At 35.8% G+C, this 25,902-nt stretch overlaps 1 protein-coding gene across 2 annotated transcripts in view; it reads left to right on the top strand.

The window, feature by feature from the left end:
• Positions 1-25,902, top strand: part of LOC115442047 (max dimerization protein 1) — a 322,842-nt gene that overhangs the window by 168,217 nt on the left and 128,723 nt on the right. The window lies entirely within an intron of this gene.

Genomic DNA, 25,902 nt, shown 5'->3' with positions numbered 1-25,902 from the left:
AAGACAGGATTATCGGGAGGGGATTTGCGCGTTGGTTGCCCTTATTCAGAGAACTGTAATAATGTTGATGGCATCAGCAGCGTAGTTGTATTACGGTATAACGGTAGTGCTGGGGTCTCGGGTTCGATCCCCGGGCTGGGTAAAATGATATTGGATTTTTCTAGTCAGTATCAGCCCGGAGTCTGAAATTTGTGCCCGATATGGCGATAGGCTCGCATCCTTTCACATACGACGGAGTACACGCGGCGGAGTGGGTGCGCCAGTTGCACCTCTGCCTACCAATTAAATACAAGGCGTGAGTAAATTTGTTAAAATATTCAAGTTTCAACATTTGTTTTTCCAGAGTAGGGCGTTCTCTATTTTTAGCAGCATTTTGCTTTTATGGCTGGCTTACTTAATTTTAAATAATATTTGTCCATAAGCCACTATACTAGAATAGGCATTGATACCGATAGAAGAGGAATAAGGCTGGAGAGAGGGTGTTTTTGGTTCTAGAAATCGCACCGAGTTTAGGAAAGTACTCTATAATTTAAAGTACTATACAAGTACTTTTGTTTGTGAAGTCAGCGACAAAAGTTCTTGAACAAATTCCAAACTTAAAATCGCCTTTACACGTAAATATTTTTGATTCGTGGGAAATTAATCCATTTTAATTCTGTAAAGATTTTTTTTTGTAAGAGCACAAGATTGTATAGGCAATTTAAAGTTTTGATTTACTGTCTTGCTACGAAGCAAGCTTTCTCGTTTTGTTATATAAAAAAAACAGTTATGCTCATTTATAACTGTTATACAAATGAGATCAATGCACCATCCAAGCCTATTGTATACACGACATTGTTTTTTAATTCTATGCAAATGTCGTGCATTGTAGCGCCATGTTTACGAGCCTTTGTGTTGAATAGTTGTTTTTACTAATTTCTATGTTGTTATGCTGATTCCCGTGAAATGAATATGAAATATGAAATCACGCATATGTTTTGAATATTGATTAAATACGTTTTATGTCAAAATTGTATACCAATGTGGAGTCGACGTTTACAGAGTTGTCGGTTGATTTAATCACTGGTTGACTGTGTGACATAAATTCTCACAAAATAAATAATAGTAATATTAATCTAATAATTAATAATAATAATATCAAATTCTCATGGGAGCCCTAATTTCTTACTAACAGCTAAATAAAACCACATAATATGTCCCAACTTAGGAATCAAACTCTCTAAATACGCTGTCACCCAGAAAGACGATTCATGCAAAATATATTCCTGTTCAAAATACCCAATAATTATTTTACCACTAACGGTTTGTAGACTTCCATTCGCCATACAGGCGAGTCATCACGTATTTCATTTCAATTTGGTTTTGCTGCACATAATTTGTAACCGACCCTTTGTGCTGGCAATTAATCATCGTAGTAAGGACCCGTTTAAACGGTATTGTGAATTAGGTCCGTGTTCGAAGGGTCGGTTGAGTGAAGTTCGCCTGTTTTCAATTCTGGTTAAGTATCTTATTATATACTGAGGATTTTATGAATTTCACAGGTTTACTGGTAGTAGGTGTCTCATATGTGAGAGTTCGCTTGGGAAGGTACCACCGCAATGTCTATTTCTGCCGCCAAGTAGCAGTATGTAGTAATTATTGTGTTACGGGTTGAAGGACATTGTAACTACTGAATATAATAAGACTTAATATCTCATGTCTTGGGATGGCGAGCGCAGTGGAATATCAAACAATACTTTGTAATTCAAGTTGTTGGATGGTGTTTCTACTGTTTATGGACAGTCGTATCGCTTACCATCAGGCGAATGACAAGCTCGTCTCGTCATTCAAAGCAATAAAAAAAAAATCCGAAAGGGAAACCGAAACAAAATATAGATACTAATAAGCATAAATGCGGTCTACAAATCGTTCTAATGATAACTAGATTCTACTTAAAGGTAAGCCGGCAGGAATCGGGTTATATTGAACCTTCGCTACTGGTGAGGATGAAGGAATATAGCGTGGTAGACTAAGGCATAATCTCTGTCAATAGAAAACGAGACCCGTGCCCAGTGGGTAGTATATAAAACAGAGTTGGTGTATGGTGTGTACCACACAGTCTTTTAATGTTGTTGAGGTTGAGTTGAAGTGAAAGACGATCACATAATGATCACGTTGTTTATTTGAGTTCACAAAAGTTGTTTGTTAAAAATAGTTAAAATGTAAGTAATGTTGATTGCACGATGGTGTCAGGTGAACTGATGCGAATACATTGATATAATGAAAATGACATAGTAACGTAAAATGCTGACTTGCCCGTGCAACTATAGGTACACGGCGAGTTACAATGTGCGGTTTGTATAGCATAAACCGTACAGTTGGTATTATGTTTATTGCAATCTATAGTATTTCCAAGTTTCTCTGTTTTGACACGTGTTGTATGCCGTTCTCGAACGTAGAGGTGCATTAAATTACGATTTAAAATGCTGATTGATTTTGTTACTATTTATGGGCTGGTTTAGGAGTTACCAAACAACTTATTTACATATAAAGTCAACAACATTTTTAGAAGGTATTTCCATCTTTTTACTACAATATCGAAAAAATAACAGACACCGCTTTACAAAATGTAAATGTGAAAATGGGCGAATCGACTTACCTTCGCTCCGGCGGTGCGTCGTCGCCGAATTTCGCGGCACGCGACGTGACGTCACGTCAGGTGATATTATAGGTTTTTAGTGTGAAGTCATTGAAAGGTTGGCGTAACCTTATACGCCGGAGGGCACGGAAACCTGAAAACGTAGGGCAGACGCTTTAATATCCAGGGGTGGTTTAGGTAATTCCTAAATTCACTGGTGTTATGCACTAGGGGTATACCGTGGGTCCGCACGCTTAAGTCTTTTAAGTGTACTAATGTCTAAAATATAATTAAAATGTATGTAGACTGATTCTCTCTTCCCCAAGCCTTTATTCGGGGTTTTTGACCATATACAATATTTGCTATCCAAGGTACAAACAATATCTAAGATAGCATGTACTACATAGAGTTGAAAATGTTTCCTACAAACCGAGGAAATCTAATAATTTTTACCGTTGTGTGATCTAAAATTCCTTTTTCAGGGAAAATAATAAAATTTGCGGTCAAACAACTATAAAGATAAATTAAATATCTGAATACAGTTGAACACGGCCGCGGTTAGTGACTCGGCAGTCGAGAAGTTTATTACAACCGAGCAGTTAATATTTCGGCTTCACTTCCAAACAAACGCCTGATCTGCAAGTCATCTTATTACGGCTACCGGGTTGTGAGCGGTTCGAGTGTAACTTTTGTTTGTGTGGGCTTGGTTCTCGGGTGAGACTTGTTAATAATTATGGTATATGGTATTGATATTCGCTCGCGGTTTTATTCTGTAAAATGGTCTGGGTTTATTTTTAACAAGTGTCCCGAAACAAAAAACCTTTGCTGATTCTATCTTTTTATCATATGTATCACTTCTCTATTTTTTTTTTATTTAAGCAATGTTCTTTCTTTAATCTTCTGAGCTGCCTGTTATTACTTCTACCATGAACCCACACATATCTGTGAAACATTTTAATTGGCCTTTAGTTACACAATATTTGTTCAAACTATATCTATGTTAGCTGTTAATTTTCTGTAAAAATTAAAATAACATAAACATCACTATATTCCCACAACGAAAGCTGTATATTTCTAGCTTATAAGTTTAATTCAGGATTTATCATCAGTTTATTCGGATTGGAATTTCTCTGCTTACACTATTTAGATCGCTATAATATAAGACAAATATTACCTTGACAAATTGACCTCTACCTACCCTTAAGTTACTCATTGACCGTCAAAGTATAATCCAAACAGACGATTCTGTTACCTCACTATGCTCGAATATCTCAAAGCCGACACTAATTAAGGAAGGTTATGGCAGGCTGACCGCAAATGTCAGTAAATGTCACAAACGGTATAATAAAGGATCGATCTGTCAGAGCGTTATGTAAGATATAGATAGGGTTGGCACCAGATCGGATTTAATCTCTTATTTGTATTTAGTAAGGTCTGGGATTCAGTTTTGTAATTTAGACTTTTTGTATATGTACATAAAGACTATTTTTATTGGCCAAATTGTTCATTGCGAAAATGTTTTGATTTAACATTATGGTATAATTAATGATAGCTGCCAGCTTGACGTTTGATTTAATCCCGATAAAATTGTGTTAAAACGTTGACCCACTTGATCCAAGGATATAGATCCAATATTTTCACAGGAAAGACAAAAACATTGATATGCTCAAGAAAAATATATGGAATTTAGACAACATTGTCCATGTTACTTTTGATTTCTCAAATACAGATTAGACAACCTGAGGTTCTTATAAATAGAAACCCGGATAGTGATAGCCCAAGCTTCCCCGCTCCCCTAATCACGTTATCCCTTGAATAATTATTGATAATAAACCGTTCGAGGCGCGTCAGACTCCTTTGAAGGGTCCTTAGTAAACGATTAGGTAAGAAGACGGTTATTTTCTTCAAAGAATATAATGTACTGAATTACGCCTTCTGGATGGGATCTTTGATGTTACAAACGTAGATAATTTAGTATTTATGAGAGAATAGACAAATGGTTTTGCGGTGAATTCTTTAATATTACGCTACGTATTTTGCAAACTTATTCAGAAGTTGGGCCTTTCGGAAAATACGAGTGTGTAGTTAAATTTGTATAAATATCGAAATCAATAATATAGTATGTAGTTATAATTGGGAGGTCGTTTGTAGAACGCCTGCAGGCTATCCAATCGTGGAAAGGACATTGTCGAAAACGGCCCCAGAACCAACAAAGGTGTGACTAGCACCATAATTATTTATATATTTTTTTATAATATTTGCAAATATGTGTATAAAACGGACAAGCTGCTACATCCAAAATGAATATATAGAAGTATTGTAACGACTTAAATTCAAAGTCGCCGACATGTTTACAACTAATTGTGTATAGAGATGTACCGGTTCGACAAAACGATAAATCTAATTACCGATAATGAATTATTGAAACATTTTAATATATTCGATTTGTGAGGCGATATGTTCTTTAATTATTATAATAATATTTAATCGAGCAGTGGATGCGTCTCAAATAAATAAGTAGTTAGTTTTAGGACTAAATTGATTATAGATCAAGTCAATTTTTTTTTTTTTTAGTTTTTAATTCATATTCATTTACTTGTTTATTTAGATTCTATATTAGCGACCCGCCCTGGCTTCGTACAGATCGCAGAGCATAATATATTATGCGAACATTTATTTTTATGTCGTACAAAATATTTATGAATTATACATATAAAAAGTAGCGTTCTTCTCTCTCCCTCCATCGGGGGCCTCAAACTCTCTCCATATTAAATTACTATCGGATCCGCCCGTGTGAAAGATTTTCCGGGATAAGGGTCCCGCTAAATATTTTTCCGAATAAAAACAACCCTATGTTGAATAAAATCGATTTTTGTATAAATGATCGATATCCAGAATCTAGTCGAGTAGTATCCCTAATTCTTACTTCATTTTTCAATTCAATTTAATGTCACTCACACTTCACTCATCAGAGACAAATAAACTAGACTCTCATTTTCCATATAATATATTATAATTCTCTGACTCACTATATCATTGACGATTCGGCTATTATAAAGACTGTGCGATTGATTACGATATCGACATAAACTGGCTGTGATTTCTGGACTTTGTGAACTGATTTAACAATTTACCTGGCATTGATAACGGATACGAAATGGAAATTGCTTTTTGCATTAATTGTGACTCTGCTGGCGGATCCATGGTGTTGGAGAACGAGCAGATTCGCCATTGTATACAACAATGGACAGCGCCTCGTTTGGTAAGCACATTTTTCTTTAATCGTACAAGTTTAACTGCCGCCAAACTTCTAGTTCGCTCCTCAGTTCCTGTTCTTGGTAACTGCGTGGAGACAGCGAACAGGGTCTGTATACTACCTACTACACACTTTAGCATGTGGCTGTGGCAACTTAAGAGCAAACTAGCAAGTATATTGTTGATTAAAAAATGTGTGTCATATGCTTGAAGGTTTCTTAGATTTAATTCAGCTGGAAGATTTGAATACATAAATCTGCTCTCCGTGTGACACAATATTAATATATTGCCATTCTAATTTGAGCATAATGTATTTGTTTGTTTTTTTTTTCAGGTTGTAGCCCTTGATCTTATATGTACAGCATGTTGGACCACGGCCCAAGAGCCTATACATACTTCAGCTGTAACAATGTTAGTAGAAGCTGCGTGCTCTGTAATAGAATGTTGGAACTCCGGACTCGGTGATTGTGATTGGCAAAACTAAATTGATAAATAATACCATAACAACAACTCTCCTGCACAATACTCAGATAATATTTTATAAAACAATGTAGGTGATGAGGAAATAAATAATATGAACTAAAAATATTTTTTTATTTATTTAATTTTCTCCTACATGCCCTAAGAGTCTACCAAAAGTGTGTAAAATATGCCATGCTTCTGATGAAGCGTGAATGCTCAACAGTGCGCCTCTGTCTGTCTCTTCGGGGAATACGTACGACGTACGTATTTATAGAAAATACATAAAATCTGAAGGGTACTCTTAGAGGATGTAAATACTATAACTACATAATTAGGTACCTTTTTACTTATAAAAAATTATACGAATCAAGTCTTAAAATAGCCTGATTTAAGTAAAAAATAATCAGATACCTGGTGAAGAACCTTTAGGGCTTATATATATTAGATAAGTACTTATATCAATAAAAAGCATATTTAAAGCGTAAATGATAGGACTATAAATCTACCTTGAACATTGAAAAGCTTTTAATGTTTACTTTCAATTATAACCTCAAAATCTCATCGTTTTTTTGGATTGATGCGATATCCCAGCTTGTCCGTTTTATAAATAATATGTCATGAGAATTTATTAATGATTCTAAATATTACAAACATTTTTCCATTGCTGTTGGTTCCAGGGCGAATTATGTATGGGCACAGAACAATGTCCTTTGATCGTTGAATTTTATATATTTGTAACACCTATTATTATGTATTAATATGTCTACTTGAACTTTAATTATTCCAAATCTGACTCCGTGCGCGAAATATGTTTAAAAATGATCCACATTTTTTTTCGTCATGTATTTATATTTAGATATATTCTCCAATGCGCGCTATTTCATAAATAAATATAAACTATGTTAGTCCAGAATATAACATATGTGTGTTTAATTTCATTTAAAACTATTCAGCACTTTCTCATTTAGTTCTAAAATATACAAACATTACTACACATTAAACACTAACTTTCATATTACCGTCCATTTTTACTGACCGTAGTCGAATTTGCACATAGCTGTCACGCCCTTCATCAAGCCTTATTATTTTGCACTCAAACACGCCAATGGAAATATCACAAAGCGATAAATAAACAATTTGCCGAGTTTTCAAATTCGACATCGCCTTTTGATAAATTACTAAGTTTCACGGACGTCGTTAGCAAATAATATACAGTAGAAACAAAACTTTGCTAATTAGGGTGAGCAAAAACATTGCGGATTCGAGGTATCATTTGGGTATTATTTTTGATAGCTATACGTTATTTTGCTATACAAATGTTTAACTCTTGGACGTCTTCTCTTTTTAAAGTGCTTAAACTATAACCGATATTGTAAAAATCTTTGGGAATAATACTAGATGCACGATTTTATTATTAATATTGAACTGCTGCAAAATTGGTAATATTGTTGAATTTGATATTATTTTACTTTAATTTAATATTTGTCTATACATTTACGTAATATATTTTAAGTCAACACTCTTGCTTTGAATTCCCGCCATTTTGTCACACGATGGTTTTAATTCTTCTGTTCTACACGAAATGATAAATGCTTTTAGCAGACCTTTAATGATGATTAAATTTATAACCAAAATGATTAGTAATTCGCTTGAATTGTTTAACGATATCTACCAACTTAAAGTAGGCATTGTTGTTTGTAAAGTGAACGCTCTGGCCGTAAGCGTTGATCGTCACAATTTTGCCGGCCAAAGTTCGAACTGAAGACGAATGTTCTGTGATCATGAAGGGCTTATGTAGTGGACAATGGTGAAAAAACGCCCTATTTTACCTCTCCCGAAACTAAAACTAATGACAGCAGTAACTACAAGCGGCCATTACAAGGGCCCAGGGGTCGGCAGGGTCAGTTGCGTGTACATAATTGACATTACCCCGGGGCTATACCAAACTTCCCGTCTCGCTGCAATTGACGATCGCACTTGTGATGTGGATAGGGACTTCGTTTCGTATTATCCGACTGTGGACAGGCGTGCGGTGTTTTAGGATGTTTGGTGTCGGAAGGTTTTTGGAAATGTAAATGTAATACAATTTTTTACGTGTCGGGCTGAATTTTTGTGTTTTTCAATCTAATACAAGAAAACCAGAAATTTAATTTTATGGGAGAAGGAATTGTTTATGTGGTAGACGCTGTTATGTTTTTATGTGGAGATCTAAACGTATCGTACCGCAACTAATTGTTAAAAGTATTTTTCAGATTTTATCATGGTTTTTTTAATTATGATTTTCTCCCGACGTTTCGAATGGGCCGCTAGGCTGCCAGGAATTCGAAACGTGGAGAGAAAATCATTATATAAAAAACCGCGACAAAAACCGAACAATAGCTTTACTTCAATGTGTAACATTCGCGTAAACACAAGAAATAATTATGCAACTGATTGTTTATTGTCTTATGCAATAACTTAAAATTACCCATTATTGATATGCCGTAGGCGAGTAAAAAAAAATTATGTAATTTTTAAAAAATTGGTATTTAGTCTTTAAATGTAACTCAAATATCAAAGTCATTACAGCAATCGAAAAACAAAGCTTATACCCCATAACTCACCGTCGGGTCGCGGGATCGATTCCAGAACAAAGACATTCCACGCTCGTTAGTTCTATATTTGCCAAAAGATGCTGTGTACGAAGATTATATTTTATTCGGATGCGGCAGTTAGTCGATGCACCATTCGAATAAGTGAGGGAGCGATTTGGTTGAATTTCAATGTGATTCGATTGTTGAAGTTTGAAGTTAGTTCTTACTTTCCTAGATAATGTTTGGTCTTTTGCTTATTTGCCATTGTCTGATGGCATCCAAGATGTTATATAAGACTATAGATGGGGCAATAGAAGCGCCTATCTCATCCGTCATAGCAACAAGGAAACTATCAGAAGATTATAGACTTATGGTCTTATTCATAATAAAACCCGTATCGAAGGTATAAATCTCAAATAGTTAAAACGTCCTATAAGCTTATCGAGCCTTCGATAAAATTTCTTATTCATAATGGTTTCATAAACGTCAGATAACAAAAAGGCCTTTAAATGTGCACAATGTTACCATTTCGTAGAAAAAAAAATTAAAATAAGTTCTACCAATTACTACCAAGTTTTGTCTCTGGAAACAGACAATAAAAAAAAATTGTCAGTCTATTGTCACAATGGCATTTGTCAAAAAAGTAAACAAAATAAATACAGGAGGAAGATATATTATATGATGTTCTCGAAACTCTTTGTAAAACTTGGAACAACGAAGGCAGCAATTTGCGATAAAATGGTAGAGAAGTAAAAAGGGGTAGGAGGAAGACAAGATTGGTGCAGCTCTTTTCTGTATTTGAACGTTTGCGCTCTTCGTGCCTGCGTTACTATTATTTTTTTTTACAAGATTATGTTAAAAAAATTGGTTAGGGAGCGGGTTCATATTCTTGAACATAAAATATCGACACGAACTACAATTTCATGTAGGTGTCGTAGATTCATTTGGGGGAGCTGTGGTAATTGAAATGTAATATTGTTACTCTTGCGTTGCGCATGTCCAACAATACGCACTACGATAGCCACTCTTAAAATATTCATATAAATAAAATATTAGGATAATATACAATAGTGATTATGTACTCTGGTGGCATTCAGCACAAATAATTAAGTTAAAACAGCACATTGAAATAGGTATACAAGGAATAAATCAATTTTATTTTTTAGATCATACTCATTGTGCCTCCTCAGACCCCATTTCCAGTAGAAACTATAAAGGATATGTATGTATCCGTTTTATGCTAATATCATGTTTTAGGTAAGTCATAAGTAAAACATATTTTTGAGGTCTTTATTATGTAGTTAAAATAACAAAGAAAATAAATAAAAACGTTTATTTATCATGTAGGCATATAAAAGGCTCTTATGACAAGTCAACATATAATCAAATATGATTTACAATTTGTTCAATACACAGATTAAGGCATACATATGATGCATTAGTATATTATAATCCACCACCACCTGGAAATATAAGGGAGGTATTAACAAATCATCATTAAGTAATTTCAATTTTATGCTATAATCCTGTGGGATACTACTGTTGTATATTTGAATAAATATTTTTTTTATTTGAGTATTATGTTGAATGCTTATACATTGCATAATTTCAGGTTTGTCCGACATCTGCAGAATAAATTGCAACAGTGGAAGTGCAACACAAGATAGAGTTGCATGCTATTCAGATGGACAATGAGCTCCAGTGGAATAAAAAAATTACAACTGAGATATATTAATAAAAGAAAAATATACATTTTATAAAAATAAATGACAATGACTAACTTTAATTATGTTGTATAATAAGTTACCTTTCAGTGTGAACAACTTTAGTCTAGGTTTTGGGTCAATGATGATAATAATTGATTTTGATACCTCTTCAATATTGGACACACTGCTCTGTGGCATTTATCTCTCTTCGAGCAATTGCAATGTTGTGCAACACTGCAAGAGCCACAATAGTAGTCTTCACATTGTCAAATTTTAGATATGCCATGAAACAGACATTGAAAATGCTGTTTTCACACACCAAAGTTCTTGTTGCAATATCCGAGAGTTATGAGTGCTGCTTTGCCATCTAACAATATCTCTGATCTGATTAGCATCACAAGTCACCTACAACAATTCTTGAGTTTAGTTTATGCAAGAAAGTAAAACCTTATTTAATTTACAACTTTACATATTCCTAAAAATCTTACCTGAACAACAACATCGAGGGAATAATATCCTTTTCTATATAATATCAGGTTGCATCACCACCATATATTTTAATTTTATATGGGCGTAATAAATACAACCAATTATAGATGGGAAGCCTTTTACATGGTGAAATTCCAGCCTTAACAAGGGTTCCTCTGAAAAGAAGTGGGGCATAATTATAATCTGCAGCATGTAATACGAGCGCACGCTCCACTTTGCTACATATACCACTGGTAGTGGCTTGAGATAATCCATAGAGATCTCCAACATCTTGCATCTATTAAGAAAACGAATCTAAAAGTAGCTCATCATTAGGTATACGTATTTACCGAAGTCTGTATAAATATGGAATAGGATTAACTTACCTCATGACGATCCCAACATGTCAATGCAGTTAATTAATACTTGCAATTCTGGTGATCTGCCACAAACTATACGGTGAAGCTGCAACTCTTCGCGGACTATCAGTCACTTATAAATGCAGCCGTATGTTTGGAAAAATAATACCGTTTACGGAATTCATCATTATCCAGAGAATACGGATCGAATTTCTGACGACACATTTTTCTACCTAAAGCAGCCTAGCTTGCATTTTTAATACGTAACTAAATAAAATTACTTCTTGAAACGAAAATGATGGGCTACAAAGTCGAAATGTTGTTTACTTCTAAGTACATACTGACTTTGGCAACAAGCGTCAAACTCGAAACAGCTGACCGACGTCAGCCATTTTTTTGCTATCGAACGCTTAACATAGGTGTAAAGACGGGGGTTAGGCTCGATAAATCAAAGCATCTTTATCGGAGACTTTTAGCGCAATTGAACCATTATGAATACCAATTTTTTACATGCCTCCGATAACGCCCAGATAAACTTCCGATACTTCTGATAGTTTTATTATGAACTAGCTTTTGCCCGCGGCTCCGCCCGCGTTATAAAGTTTTTCAGGCTAAAGTTTTCCGTTATAAAAGTTGTAGTTTCCCGGGAGCCTATGTTCTTCCCAGGGTCTCAAACTATCTCCATATCAAATTTCATCTTAATACGTTGGGTAGTTTTTGAGTTTAACACGTTCAGCCAGACAGATGCAGCGGGGGACTTTGTTTTATAATATATTTTTTAGAACTTTTTAAGAGGAACAATCCCGTCATACATCATTGTTGCATAACTTTAACCGTTTACGCAGCGCAGGCAACGGAAGCTCTCAAAACTAATAATTTTCTCCGTTTTTGCAACATGTTTCATAACTGCTCCGCTCCTATTGGTCATAGCGTGATGATATATAGCCTATAGCACTCCAGGAACAAAGGGCTATCCAACGCAAAAAGATTTTTTCAGTTTGGACCGGTAGTTCCTGAGATTAGCCATTACTGCTCCGCTCCTATTGGGTATAGCGTGATGATATATAGCCTATAGCACTCCACGAACAAAGAGCTATCCAACGCAAAAAGAATTTTTCAGTTTGGACCGGTATTTCCTGAGATGAGCCATTACTGCTCCGCTCCTATTGGGTATAGCGTGATGATATATAGCCTACAGCACTCCACGAACAAAGGGCTATCCAACGCAAAAAGAATTTTTCAGTTTGGACCGGTATTTCCTAAGATGAGCCATTACTGCTCCGCTCCTATTGGGTATAGCGTGATGATATATAGCCTATAGCACTCCACGAACAAAGGGCTATCCAACGCAAAAAGAATTTTTCGATTTGGACCGGTAGTTCCTGAGATTAGCGCGTTCAAACAAACAAACAAACAAACAAACAAACTCTTCAGCTTTATATAATAGTATAGATAGATAAGACCGTAAGTATAATGTGCTTCTTAAAGACGTGAGATCAGTTCAGAGAATTTTGAAAATATGTCAGTTCAGTCAATTTATGCGAAATATTTTTGATGTCAATAGATCCTGTTGCTTATAAGGTACAAAAGACTACAGCACCGTTAGTGATTTGAGTATTTAAAGTCGGAAATTGCAAAAAATATCTCTATACATACCTGTATAGCAGTAAAATGTTGGACAGTGTCCTACGAGAGTTTTCTTGTTGCTTTTACTGCTCCATATAAAAAATCCACCCTGTATAATCAGTACAGGATGTTTGCATTCATTGTTAAATCGTGAATGTGATTTAATATTGTTTATATTTTTCCGAATTTATATTTTTCCAACAAAGTGATATTTGGGTTTTTCTGCTCAGTATCAGCCCGGAGTCTGGAATTTGTGCCCGATATGGCGATAGGCTCGCCCCCTATCACATCATGGGACGGAACATACTTGGCGAAAAGTGGGTGCCCTAGTTGCGCCTCTGCATACCCCTTCGGGGATAAATGCGTGATGTTATGTATGTATGTATGTATTTTTCCGAGATAAAAGTACTCTATAGGTAGAACTCAGAGGTGATCAGCTCCTTATTAGTGAAAACAAATCAAAATCCGTTTAGTGGTTCTTGATATTAGTGCATTTAAATAAACAAACTTTTCAACTTTATATTTGTTATTAACGACCGTACAATAGTTTAAGTAAAGTTTTTGACATTTATTCTTTGTAGCAAGTTATAATGAAGTAACATATAGTACTATTTTGATGAGAGGGTTGTAAAATAATAGTATAGTACTTATTATATATTTTGCTCAACCGTTCACTACGTTAAAAGAAAACAATTTCATCATAGTATTTCGTATTTTCATCAGTATAACCTTACTAAGATCACCTTCACAGCTCCTTAAATGAGATCATCAAATGTAATCTTTAAGTTCTCACAATTACGTAATAAATTCCCTTGTAATTGCAACATAACCCTCCAGCGCGAACGTAAAAATAAAAACATAACCGACAACATTTTATCTCGAATTTTCGCGCAATATCTTCGGCGCGGGAATTTTTTTGCCGAAGCCCCGTCCAATACAATACTCGTTAGTAGCAACGAATACATCGCCTCAGATATTAAGACATTCTCGCAAAAATACCTCTCTTATTTCACCCCGATATCGTTTCGGAGGTCACCCTTTATAGTCCGGGATTGTTGCCCGGGAACGGGAGTCCGGGATTCTGCCGCGGGAATTCCACAAATTGCCGCCGCTATCGGTGATACGTATGGCGTGTGTGGGCGGTGTCTTTATTGCGCTGAGATATTGTATCGAGAGGCGAAGAGACGGTTGATGGTCGCGATTTCGCTGCGACTGCGATAGTTGATCGCTCGGTTAAGTGTTGTAATGTTTGTGATGTACACGCCTTATATCTACAGAAAGAATTATATTTTAATTTTGCTATACAAACATGAATATACGAATCTATCATCGTCAGCCCGTTGCAGTGCTGGATATAGGAATCTCCCAAGGTACGCCACACAGCCCGGCCTGCTGCTTTATGCATCCAGTCGCTGCCATACGAATCTATACTAATATACAGGGTGATCATGACATTGCGTTACTAAATGAAAACACATACTTGTCTCCACCTTTGCTGACATTGTTCCGAAAATCATCCATTAATAACTAATATTTTCACGGAAAATCCTGATTTTATGTTTCTGATTTTTTCATCATTTTGTAGTTTAATGCGAATATGAAGTATCCGTGGGTGTATTTCTGACTGTAAGTATGATGTTGCCACTGCATCGAATTATCTTAGAGTAGTAGTAGTGGCTTTGGGACGCGTAAAATTAAAATTACATTTTGTTTATATTTATTTTGTTCGAAACTTACACTTTTTTATTTTACACCTACAACTCAGGTAACTTATTGTAAAGTGTTATTTCCAAGTAGAAAAGTATGTGGTTTAATTTAGTAACGCGATGTCAAAATGACCCTGTATAATGTTGAAGAATTTGTTTGAACGCGCTAATCTCAGGAACTGTTAAACCGATTTTGATTTTCACTAATAAAAAAAGGTAAATTACTCCTGAGTGCCATATGCAACTTTTAGCCCGGGCAAATATTTATTCTGCAAAAACGTTTTCACGCGACCGGAGCTGAAGACACAAGCTAATTCATACGACTTGAAAAAGGCGACGGGTGACGGATGTACGCGGGTTACTTAAGATCGGGATGGTTGGCGCTCTCCAGGGGAAACCTACGTTAAGCAGGGGACTGCGACAGGCTGATTAATTGATATATTTATGGTGGTTTATGACGTAATCGGTTGCTATGTTAAAGGACAATATTAGCAACGATAATATATTAATGCATTAAAAATGCACAAATAATTGGCTGATTGCATTATGATAAGTTATTAAATTAATTATGTACACGCGTTCATTATTATTTTAATTAAAATAATAGTATTTGCAAATTAACATAAATGTAGATTAATAAGTTATATTTATAGAACGATGTATTATTAACTTTCACATTTTTTTTATTGCTTTGAATGACGAGACGAGCTTACCGTTCGCCATATTTATTTCATAAAATAACTGGAGAGTGTTGTATTTTTGTTTACATTTCTACGTTATAAGTAATTATAATTCCACAAGCTTTATTCAGTTTATTTATTAATAAAATTGGTTTAACCAGGATTCATTCTTGGTATTTCATTTAATCAAACCTGACATACTGGATAATCTGTTCTCAGAATTTTGTAGTAACGAACTATTGGATCATTTTGATTAAATTCAATAATTAAATTTCGCGTAGCTTTTCACATTTCAGTCATGGAAAATCCACGTGAAATGAAATGACACGATCCATTAATATATTTATGAAGAAGCGTCAGTCAAAGGAAATTGTCCGAATATTACTAAATTACTGACACCACACAATAGTCACAGCTCCACTATTATATATTACCATACAAAAACTTTTATATGACTTCAGGGTGGAGATACATACATACATACATAATAGTATCACGCCTTTATCCTATAGGGGTAGGCAGAGACTATAGATTGCCACTTTGCACGATCCTGACATACTTCTCGCGCTTCCTCCACCTTCATTAATCTTTCCATGCATTCCCGCCGGTTCCGGGTACTTTTGACCTGGCCTTTACTGAGAATGTCAGATATCTGTCATTCGAAGCTTCGGTGCGGTCGACCCCTACCGGCTCTTCCATCCACATTCGCCTTATAAACCCTCTTTGTCAGTCTCTTATCATCCATCCTCTCCAAATGCCCAAACCACCTTAGCATACCCTTCTCAATTTTTGTAACTACATCCTCTGTATCTCCACACATATCCATGACCGTAGTATTCCGCACTCTATCATTCATAGTCACCCCACACATACTTCTTAACGCTCTCATTTCGACTGCTTTAATTTTACTTTCATGCTCAGGGTGGAGAGACTGTATAAAACCAGATTCACAATACAGATAAACTGATGAACAGTGGCGAAAGTTGAAATATTCCGAAAAGGAACCCTACACAACATATGCATGATTGCGGTCTCCAAATTGTTCTAGTTATCATGAGATTGTAATAAGTTCCGCATTTTTTTTAATGCTTGGAATGACGAGACGAGCCTGCCGTTCGCCTCATGGTAAGCGATACGACCGCCCATAAACAAAAGAAACAATAACCAACACGTTAAATTACAAAGTATTGTTTGGTATTCCACTGCGCTCGCTATCCTGAGACATGAGATGTTAAGTCTCAGTCTTCTGTCCAGTAGTTACACACAGTTAGTTACAGTTACACTGGCTACAATGTCCTTCAAACCGGTACACAACAATGACTAAACCTCTGGTTGGCGGTAAAAAGAGACGTTGCGGTGGTACCTACCCAGGCGGACTCTCACATATGAGAGACCTACCACCAGTAAAATAAAGGGAAGCGGGCAGGATTCGGGTTATATGGACCCTTCTTCATTGCTGATGAAATATTTAAAAATTACTGTAAACATCAATGTTTAAACCATCCCTGTCTAGTTCAGCGGGTAGCACTAATCAAGAGTTCTTTGACTGACGAAACTAATAGCTGTAGAAACGTCGTTCCGATATTTAAATTTAAGGACATTTGACACTATTCAGCCACTTCATTTCCCCAAAAAATGCAACTCGTAAATCGATGTTGTTTAATGTTTTGATCGAAGACCAATGCGTCAATCACTTATTAGTCTAAACCAATTCCAATAAAAAGACAGAGTCTTGTCATGTTTTTAGCCACATGTAGCACACATAATATATACGCTATACTATACTAATTACTTATGGGTCACCACTATTTCGAAGGGTGTAAGGTTGATATTATATTTGATGCCATAGTAAGTATGTATAAGTATTATATTATATTGTATTCCTCAGTTACACGCGGTTAAGCTAAGTATGCAATTTTCTTAAGCAATGTTGTGTACATCTTTAATTGGTGCATGTATTAGTTATTAAGCCTGTGTAAAGTGTATTAGACTGTTGAATACATGTACTGTTGATGTTCCTATTATGGTAAATAAATAAATGCCATGATACCATTAAGTCCGTTCATACTTCACTGAATCACTCAAAAAGGATTATTATTCTCATTAACATATGCTAGATACATCACAATATTTTATTTATTAGATAAATTTGCGTACATTCATCAATAATTGAATTCGATAAGTTTAAAATATTCATCATTTGATTCACATCCCTACAGTGGCGAAGCGTCCATAGAAGCCGATTCCTACCGGGTTACCTTTTGTAAATTAACTTAAAATAATATATGAAAAACATAACTATATAATAATAATATATTCAAACAAGTCATCCTATAAGTACTTATTTCATTAAATCAATACTTCAACGGTACGGTACTTTCTTACGGTACATAGTTCATATTATTATCAATTCGTTAAATCGTAACTCGCGCGCAGTGCTCGCGCCTTATACTATTCGAAGTGAACCCGGCCGCGCATAGCTTCTCTCGCGATATTGTTGTCTCTTTCACACGCAGCGCGGTGTCTTTGTCTAATCTTTTGGAAGTGACGTAAAAATACATGTGTGCGTGCGTGTATGTGTACTTCAGGGTAACCCGAGAATTTGCGGCTTAATGTTGGGCCATTGGCGCGAAATTTTTAATAATTTAGAATGTATTATTAGTGTTTGTATATAGTGTGGGTTATTAATTTTTGTTGGGCTCTTTTAGATAAGTACCTATGTTCAAAATATATGATTATTTGTTAAATTTAGAGTTTAGAAATAATGTTTATGTTAGAAGGAAATTATTATGTATTATATTTTAGATTTTAACTTATTGTGAACAGCGTTAACTGTTAACTGTAGAAAAAAATATTTCCTCGGGTTACCTTTTGAAAATTTTCACCCTTCGCCACTGCATCCCTATCTCTCAAATAGCTTTGAGAGCTCCCCGACTATTTGTATAGTACGAGAGCTTCTGCGAATGTCATCTCAAAACTTGGCCGTTTGTGAAGCGGCATGATTTGTTCATTCGATAGGTTCACGGTTTAGTACATAGTTTGGTGCGTTCTCCGTTTCAGCTTGAGTGGATTTTGACCCAGTTTTAGGTTTCCTGTGTACGGCAAGAGGGATTATTCGAAATAACTGTATTGTTTTGTAACTATGGGGATTGTTTTAAAATCTCCATTAGTGAACGAAGATGTTTTATTCATTACTTGTCAGAAAAAAAATGTTAGGAGTAACTTCTGGGCAGTTAGATATTACTATTGTTTGAGAACTGAGGAAGGTCTTCCTCATCTCGTCAGCCATGAACATAAAACACATTTTGATTTAAAAAAAAAAAAAAGGATTTTTAAAATCCGTCACAAGCGTCTCAAATCAACCGCTAGTTTCAATTTGAACAAAACCATCTGTGTAAAGCGCTTTCAGGGGGTTAGAATCACAGCTTGCGGACAATAATGTCCATCTGACATTTATGGTGCAATTTATATTTACGCCGGGGACAAAGCGGCCCTTTTTATCTATGCCCGCCGTCGTGCGTGCAGTTGAGAAGTAGGGAGAAGTCTCAGTCTGCGTTTGTGTTGGAAATTGAAATGTGGAAGTGATTTTTGAGGTTGCCTTTTGAACGCATTGTTTGGTCCATCAGGTTCGTTTTATGACTCGTGAAATTTTGTTTCATATTTGTGATTGTTTATCTTGATGCGGTAAAATGATTAATTATTAATAATTTCAGTTTTAATATTAAAAAAAATATTTACATAAACATAAACGGTTTGATTGTTTTCGATAAAATTATACGTCAACCACACACAATATGTACTGCACAAAATACGTAATTAGTAATAAATTATTAATTTTACTCACACCATTTTTCTTTCAGTGCTGTCATATATTTTTTTATGATTCATTCACGACGCCATATTGTTTTTCTGCTCCCAATTACACTGTGACATCTTCTGACAGAAGTCGCGGACGTTTTGTCCGTTGATATCGGCACAACCCCGGTCCTTTCAGGCGAACTGTGTTGCGCCCCGGATATATCAAGATCTAGATTTCGGGGACAATTTCGCGACTTCGTGACATTTACATGATTGTAATATGTTTTTTGTTATCTCTCGAGTTATGGGAAGGGTGTATCGTCGCTTCTTTGTTGTTTTCTTTATTATCTTTATGATTTATTTGATTTTGTTAAGTTTTATAGAATGTGCGACATATGGGCAAGCGGGTCACATGATGTTTAAGCTACTTACATAAACACGGAATTAAGAAAAAAATACTTATATATATTTTTTCATACCAGCACGGTCTATTGAACCCTCTGCACCTGCTTTTAAGTAGAGTAGAGTCCAATAGAATGTCGACTGACGAGAGATGATTAGCCCTCGGCAGTCGGCACAATTATGCCGGCCTGTTGGAACCTGTTATATACGAAACGCGACCTACTAAAGGTTCCGGCGTAACCTTTTACATCTGCTCTGATACTAGGCTATAGTTAGTTAGTTCTTATCAATAACATAGCTGAAAGTAAGTCATTAAACAAACCGTCACAATACAAAGAAACACACACCTGAAAACTATTTAGCGCAATTTGTAAAGAAAACCGAAAGTGTGAATTCTTTAAAGCTGTTTGTTGCACACCGCGCAGGTCTTCGGCACAACACGCTAACTTCACAACAGTTGTAAATATGACTCGGTTTTAACGAGACGTGAGCGGTAAGTGATTCTTGCGAAAAAGTACGGTTTTATTGTTTTAGATGCCCATGCGCAGTTTAGGGTTGAGGATATTGATATGATTAAGAGCAAGCTCGCGAAAAAACGGCTCGAGTTTAAGGGTTTATTTTTTTTTTATTGCTTCGTAAATGTTACAGCCAGTGTTTTTAGTCATTTTTAAATTAAAAGAATTTCGTTACGAGGTTTTGAGAGTTATGAATAAACATACTAGCGCATGCGCAGATTCTGATCAAACTACTTAAAGGTTTTGCACTGTTACATTAACTTGATAATTGGTGATGAATTAGGCCTACTATTCATCCCACAGAAGTTATACACTCCCGAGAAACCAACACGCTGTTAGAGCCTAAACTAATTACCCCAATTACCGTATCCATTAATAAACTTACTTCCTTACTCTCGGGTAATGCCCGATAAATCGCTCCTGATAAATGCGAACCAATAATCGGACCGATAATTGCTTCTTATCGGAGATATATCGTTGGATCTGCCACGGAGAAGGAAGTTATTAACTGTAGTGTGAAATGTTGAGTTGGTTAAATGGTAACTAGGCAAGGGGCAGGTAGAGCTGCAACTATCTATCGCCAATTGTAAGTCCTGTGATGTGTGAGAGAGCCTACAGCAATTATATTCATAGTATCTCAATATATTTAGCTATGTTTGAGAGAACCTACAGCAATTAATAGTATCTCAATATATTTAGGCGTCGTCCAACACCGCCTATAAGAGGTTTAACATATCAAACTTATTGTAACCCTTTTCTTTACATAAAGTCCATTACTTGTAAAACGGACCGCGTTTAATGGCTAATCCAAACCGCGCGGCGGCGAACCGCGTTCGAAACATGAAAAAATACAGTTAACTTCACGCCGCAATATTTTATTTAGCGCAGCACAAAAGGCATACGTCACCGCCTCCGTATGTTTAATGGCGTTTTTTTTTTCTCGCGCACAACATTTTTTATGCATCCGGCGCCGGCCTCGTGTCCGGATTTTCTTCTTTTGAATTTTTTATTATGGCAACCCAGGGGAGACGGGCGCTCGCAGGCACTAAGTTGCCACCCTCGAGCGACATTCTCCGGGCATTAGAGCGATGGCTATAAAACTTTATTTACGAGCGGTTTTTGAGCGTTCCCTTTTTATTATGTTAATTCGGCGACGGTTTTCGGCGCGAGTGCTCCAGCCCGTTAATTTACGGCTGCGTTTTGAAACGTCAGCGGATAGAGGCGTCTGTTGCCGCCGCGGGTTGCCAGCACTTAAAATATTAATACGTCGCTAATGCTGAATAATAGTGTGAAATAGCATTGCATATACATAAAAGATATAGCTTCATAGTCAGAACTGAAATTACAGAAAGCTGATTTATCATTGACGTATATTCTACAGACACGAACGTCCATATAAACTATTTGTTCAAAATATGAACTAAAATGGCAACCAAAACGTCACTGTTATAACCTATTTATTTATTTGTAAAACAATTAATTTTACTATTTTGACTAATATTTTTTATTCAAATCGAGGTTTACATTTAGACTCGAGTTTCTATATAATGAGCGCCAATCAGTACAAAACCACGAGCTGTCAATATTGACCATACTAAAGTCAGTTTGAATGGATTGCAGTTTAATTCAATGGAACGCAGTGAATATTCGGAACGCCACAACTAGTACGTAGTAGTTCATTCGATGTGATTTATAGTATTATAAAATACCGAGAAATTATAGTCACATACCCTATAATTATTAATCGAAATTGCCAAGAACACAGATTGAGCAACGCATAAACTGACGCCGCTTAAAAACGAAGCTCGACTCAAACTTCAAACGTATCGAAACTTGATACGAGAAAGCAATCTCGTGGATGGTCGTAAACTCGCTAATTCCGTGTAAGTGGATAGTCTCGGCGCGCGGGAGGCTCCCGGCGGCATTGGGAACGCGAGACCGGCTTAGCACGCCTTGCTATGTGGGGTTGGAATCTAGAGATGCTTTTTTATGAATATGTTTAGATTTAAGGGTCTGTCTAGATGCCGCTGCTTTGTCTATTTTGATAGGTATTATGTAATTTAATGTAACCTTTAAAAGGGCGCGGGAAAGGGGGTGCCGAAAATAATTTAGTTTGAAGCGTCCAGATTCATAAGGTTGGCCTTGGGTACAATAACGAAGCTAGGCAATCGCTAGATTAAACCTTATATTCCCCCTACTTGCCAGCCCGAGCTGGTTACTTCGGTTTGTACCTTGTCTTTTGTATAAATTTTATCCCTAATTTAAAATGTCCATAGTTATATAAGTAATTTTAATAGTTGTTTAGAAATAATAATTATTCTTATTCTTTGTTTTGACGTATCATAAGTGCAACTTTGTTCGCCTACGTGATAAATAAAGTATTTTATTTTATTTATAAGAGTTGGGGGTCAGTCCCCTCAAGGAAACCAGTCCGCCAAGCTGGTCTAATTTGGCAAGTGTGGAGCAAAGTAAGTATAAGAGGCATGGTAATAGCAATTATATCAAAAAATAATCTAACCAGGATAGCCATTACTTTACAGATATGATAAAATTTCTATCACATTTGCCTTATAACAAAGATATTATGAAAATTTCATTGTATTTTCTTTATGACAACAATTTTAGAATTATCATGTGGTTACAAAATAGGATAATTTACGATTGTAATTATACTGGACAGTTGCACCGTCTGGCTACCGACCAACAGTTTAGGGAGTCAGCGGGTCGCACGCATTAAAATGTATAAATAACAATTATTTACGAGATATTGCTTAACTTGTCTTCTGAAATTCTAATATCGGCATTGAATCCTATACTGTCCTATGGCTGGGAATGTATCATTTATGTATAGTTATGCCTTTCGCCTACTGTGTCGACATATTGTAAATTGACATACATCGAATTGTTTAGAGAATTATCGAAGAAAATCTTCGCATTTATAAATACGACATATTCATCAATTCAGTACAATATATAAATTATAATAAATATTGTTAAAACTAATGGTCTTACTTATATCAAAATATTTGGTTTGATTAACTCTCTATTAAAACTGCGACCTCCGACTTTTCTAAATTTATATGTGAATTTTCGTGAATTATCGCTTGCTGGAACGGTAAAGGAAAATATCGTTAGGAAATCTGCAGAAGTTCTCTATAGGAATTTTGAGGAAGTCTACCAATCCGCACTAGGCCAAAGTGGTGGACTAAGGCCTAATCCCTCTCAGTAATAGAGAAGCCCTGTGCCCAGCAGTGTGACAGTATATAATATAGGGCTGATATAATATGTATTCTCTAGAAAGTAACCTATCAATTTAAACACAATACAACAATGTAAAGTGAAGTAACGCACCGTGTTGTAACGAGGTCTCGCACAGTTTTCCGGCTCAGAGGTCCACAATGGGATTCTGTTATGGTACGCGATGCCTCGCTGAGCATTACTATATCGAACATAATTATTACGCTTTGGTTTCCTTGAATTTTGTATGGACGAGCCCTTATGCGTTGTTGAGATTAGAATTTGGGACAATTACGTATTCATGGGTTATTTTTATGGGACTAGCAACATAAATCTCAATGTCTTGTTAAGCAGTATGACTGCTGAAGTCTTTGGTTTGATTCTTGGGTAAGGTAATATCGAAATTTTCGGCTTAGTATCAACACGGAATAAAAAGCTTGTTTCCAATTATCTGGATTGGCGAATTGTGAAATCATTAACACCGGAGACAAAATTTCATACAACTCTCCAATTTAATTTAGATATTATATTAATGTCTACTTTAAGCGTAATTTCATAAATATAAAATTATTTCGTAACAATGAAATCGTTCGGCCGTAAGCGTACTAAGTACTCGTGATGTTGCCGCGTCAGTTAACAAATATTTTTAATATTCAATTGTGAAAAAGTATTTTCGCCTGCCCCAGACTGTCGATAAGATATCAAAGCAAGATACTTCAAACGCCATGAAATGTCTAGACAAATGAGAAACGCGTGGGCTGTAAGTCTCAAGTGGTACTTAAATTCTATGGTATAAAGCAAAAAGGATCTCAAGAAATTCTAATTAGTACGTAGAGTTTATGTTATTGAATGGTATTTTGTGTATTTATGTGTACTTTAGTATTTATGGAAATAAGATGAACTTATGATTGCTTCAGTGCTTTTGAGTCTTAGTCTGATTGCTTCAGTGTGTTGTGCTATTGAAAGTCTTAGTGTATGATGCTTAAGACTCAAAGTATGTTGGTGCGAGGCCAGGACTACTCATAAGAATGTGGGTGTATTAGTTCATTAACATTAAGCTTTAGAGAGATAAGAATAAAAATCAAATTTACTTGAACAAAATAGGTACATCAATATCAAACTATAAATCGTCCTTATTGAATGCGAAATACTAAACAACGAACCGATGTTGCTTTAAACGATTCGCATTCTATATTTCACTCTCCAGAGGAATTCTACAATTGCATCCATCGATTTGTCGAACTAAAAACGTTTAGAACCGAATAGCTCGACACGCTTTGAGGTATATTGTACAGTTTGGGTGTCGGTCCCATCACAAGCGATATAGAGATTATAGCTTTGCGTTTACCGTTATTTAAGGGCTAGTTTTTTAAGACAAGTAAATGACAAAAATATTTAATCTTTCGGCTGAGGATAAGCGGTATAACTTTAAAGGGTAATAGCCAAACCGGCCAGATGTTTTAATTACAAAGTTTTTTTTTATCGTGGCAACAAGGCAAAGTGGCCTTATTGCAGCTGATAATAAATGAAGAGGTTCCCAAAAGCATATCGACCGCCAAAAGATAACATCCTCGGACGATCAGAACAGTTATGCCGGCCTACTCAATTGCTTCTTCACACAGCACGCTCCGCTTCAAGGACACCAAGTTGTAAAAAGGAACACTTATGCTGGTAAACTAGTCACCAGCTGAATAGTGCTTATGTAGCTTATTTAAAGTTTTAAATAGTTACAATCTACATGGCTCACATAATAATTAAAGTATCAGCGATCGACATTTGATTGATTAATACTACAACCTCCACTTCCCGCATTCAATGATTTGACAACACCCAATTACGTTTTAACTAGTCGTATAAGAACTTCTGAAAAATTAAATTATATAAATGTTTTTGGATCGCTGTATACATACGATTATTCACGAAACCTGAGAAAGCAAAGAAACGTAGCTACCGCAGAGCGCTCGTTGTAGGACCGATGGTTTATCAATTTTCCTTTCACTGTGCTGACCCAGGAGAAAAGAAAACCGCGAACCCTCTTTAGCTTAATCTAAAAAAAATGCAAACATTTAATGGGCGATAGAGGTTAATGACCCATATTGTTTTCATTGCTGCTTTTCGAGATTCCAAAATTTTTATTTCAAAACAGAGTCTTCAGTAAACATAGGTATATTATAATTTAGAAGTACATTTAAACAGAATTTTTAAAACTCTCAACAAACCTTTTACTCCATATTGAAAGAGCTTAGATATCAAAGAAGGTGTTAATACTCTTATATTTTAATCCTTTCATTCTATCAAACGTTTTGAATAAACGATCGCAATCTTAATCTTCGAAAAAAAAAGGGTTATTTGTAGGTCAAAAAAATCTTTATTCTGATTTGACTATACTATAATCAAAATCATTAACCTTGCTTTGAATGCCTCGGTGGCGTAGTCTTACTGCATGCGCGGTACGGCAGCGCGCCGAGGTCCTGGGTTCGAATCCCGGGTGGGGCTCG

This window comes from Manduca sexta, chromosome 19 (assembly GCF_014839805.1).
Source record: "Manduca sexta isolate Smith_Timp_Sample1 chromosome 19, JHU_Msex_v1.0, whole genome shotgun sequence".
NCBI lineage: Eukaryota > Metazoa > Arthropoda > Insecta > Lepidoptera > Sphingidae > Manduca > Manduca sexta.
Note: the sequence above shows the minus strand (reverse complement) of the source record. Positions and strands in the feature narration are given on the sequence as shown.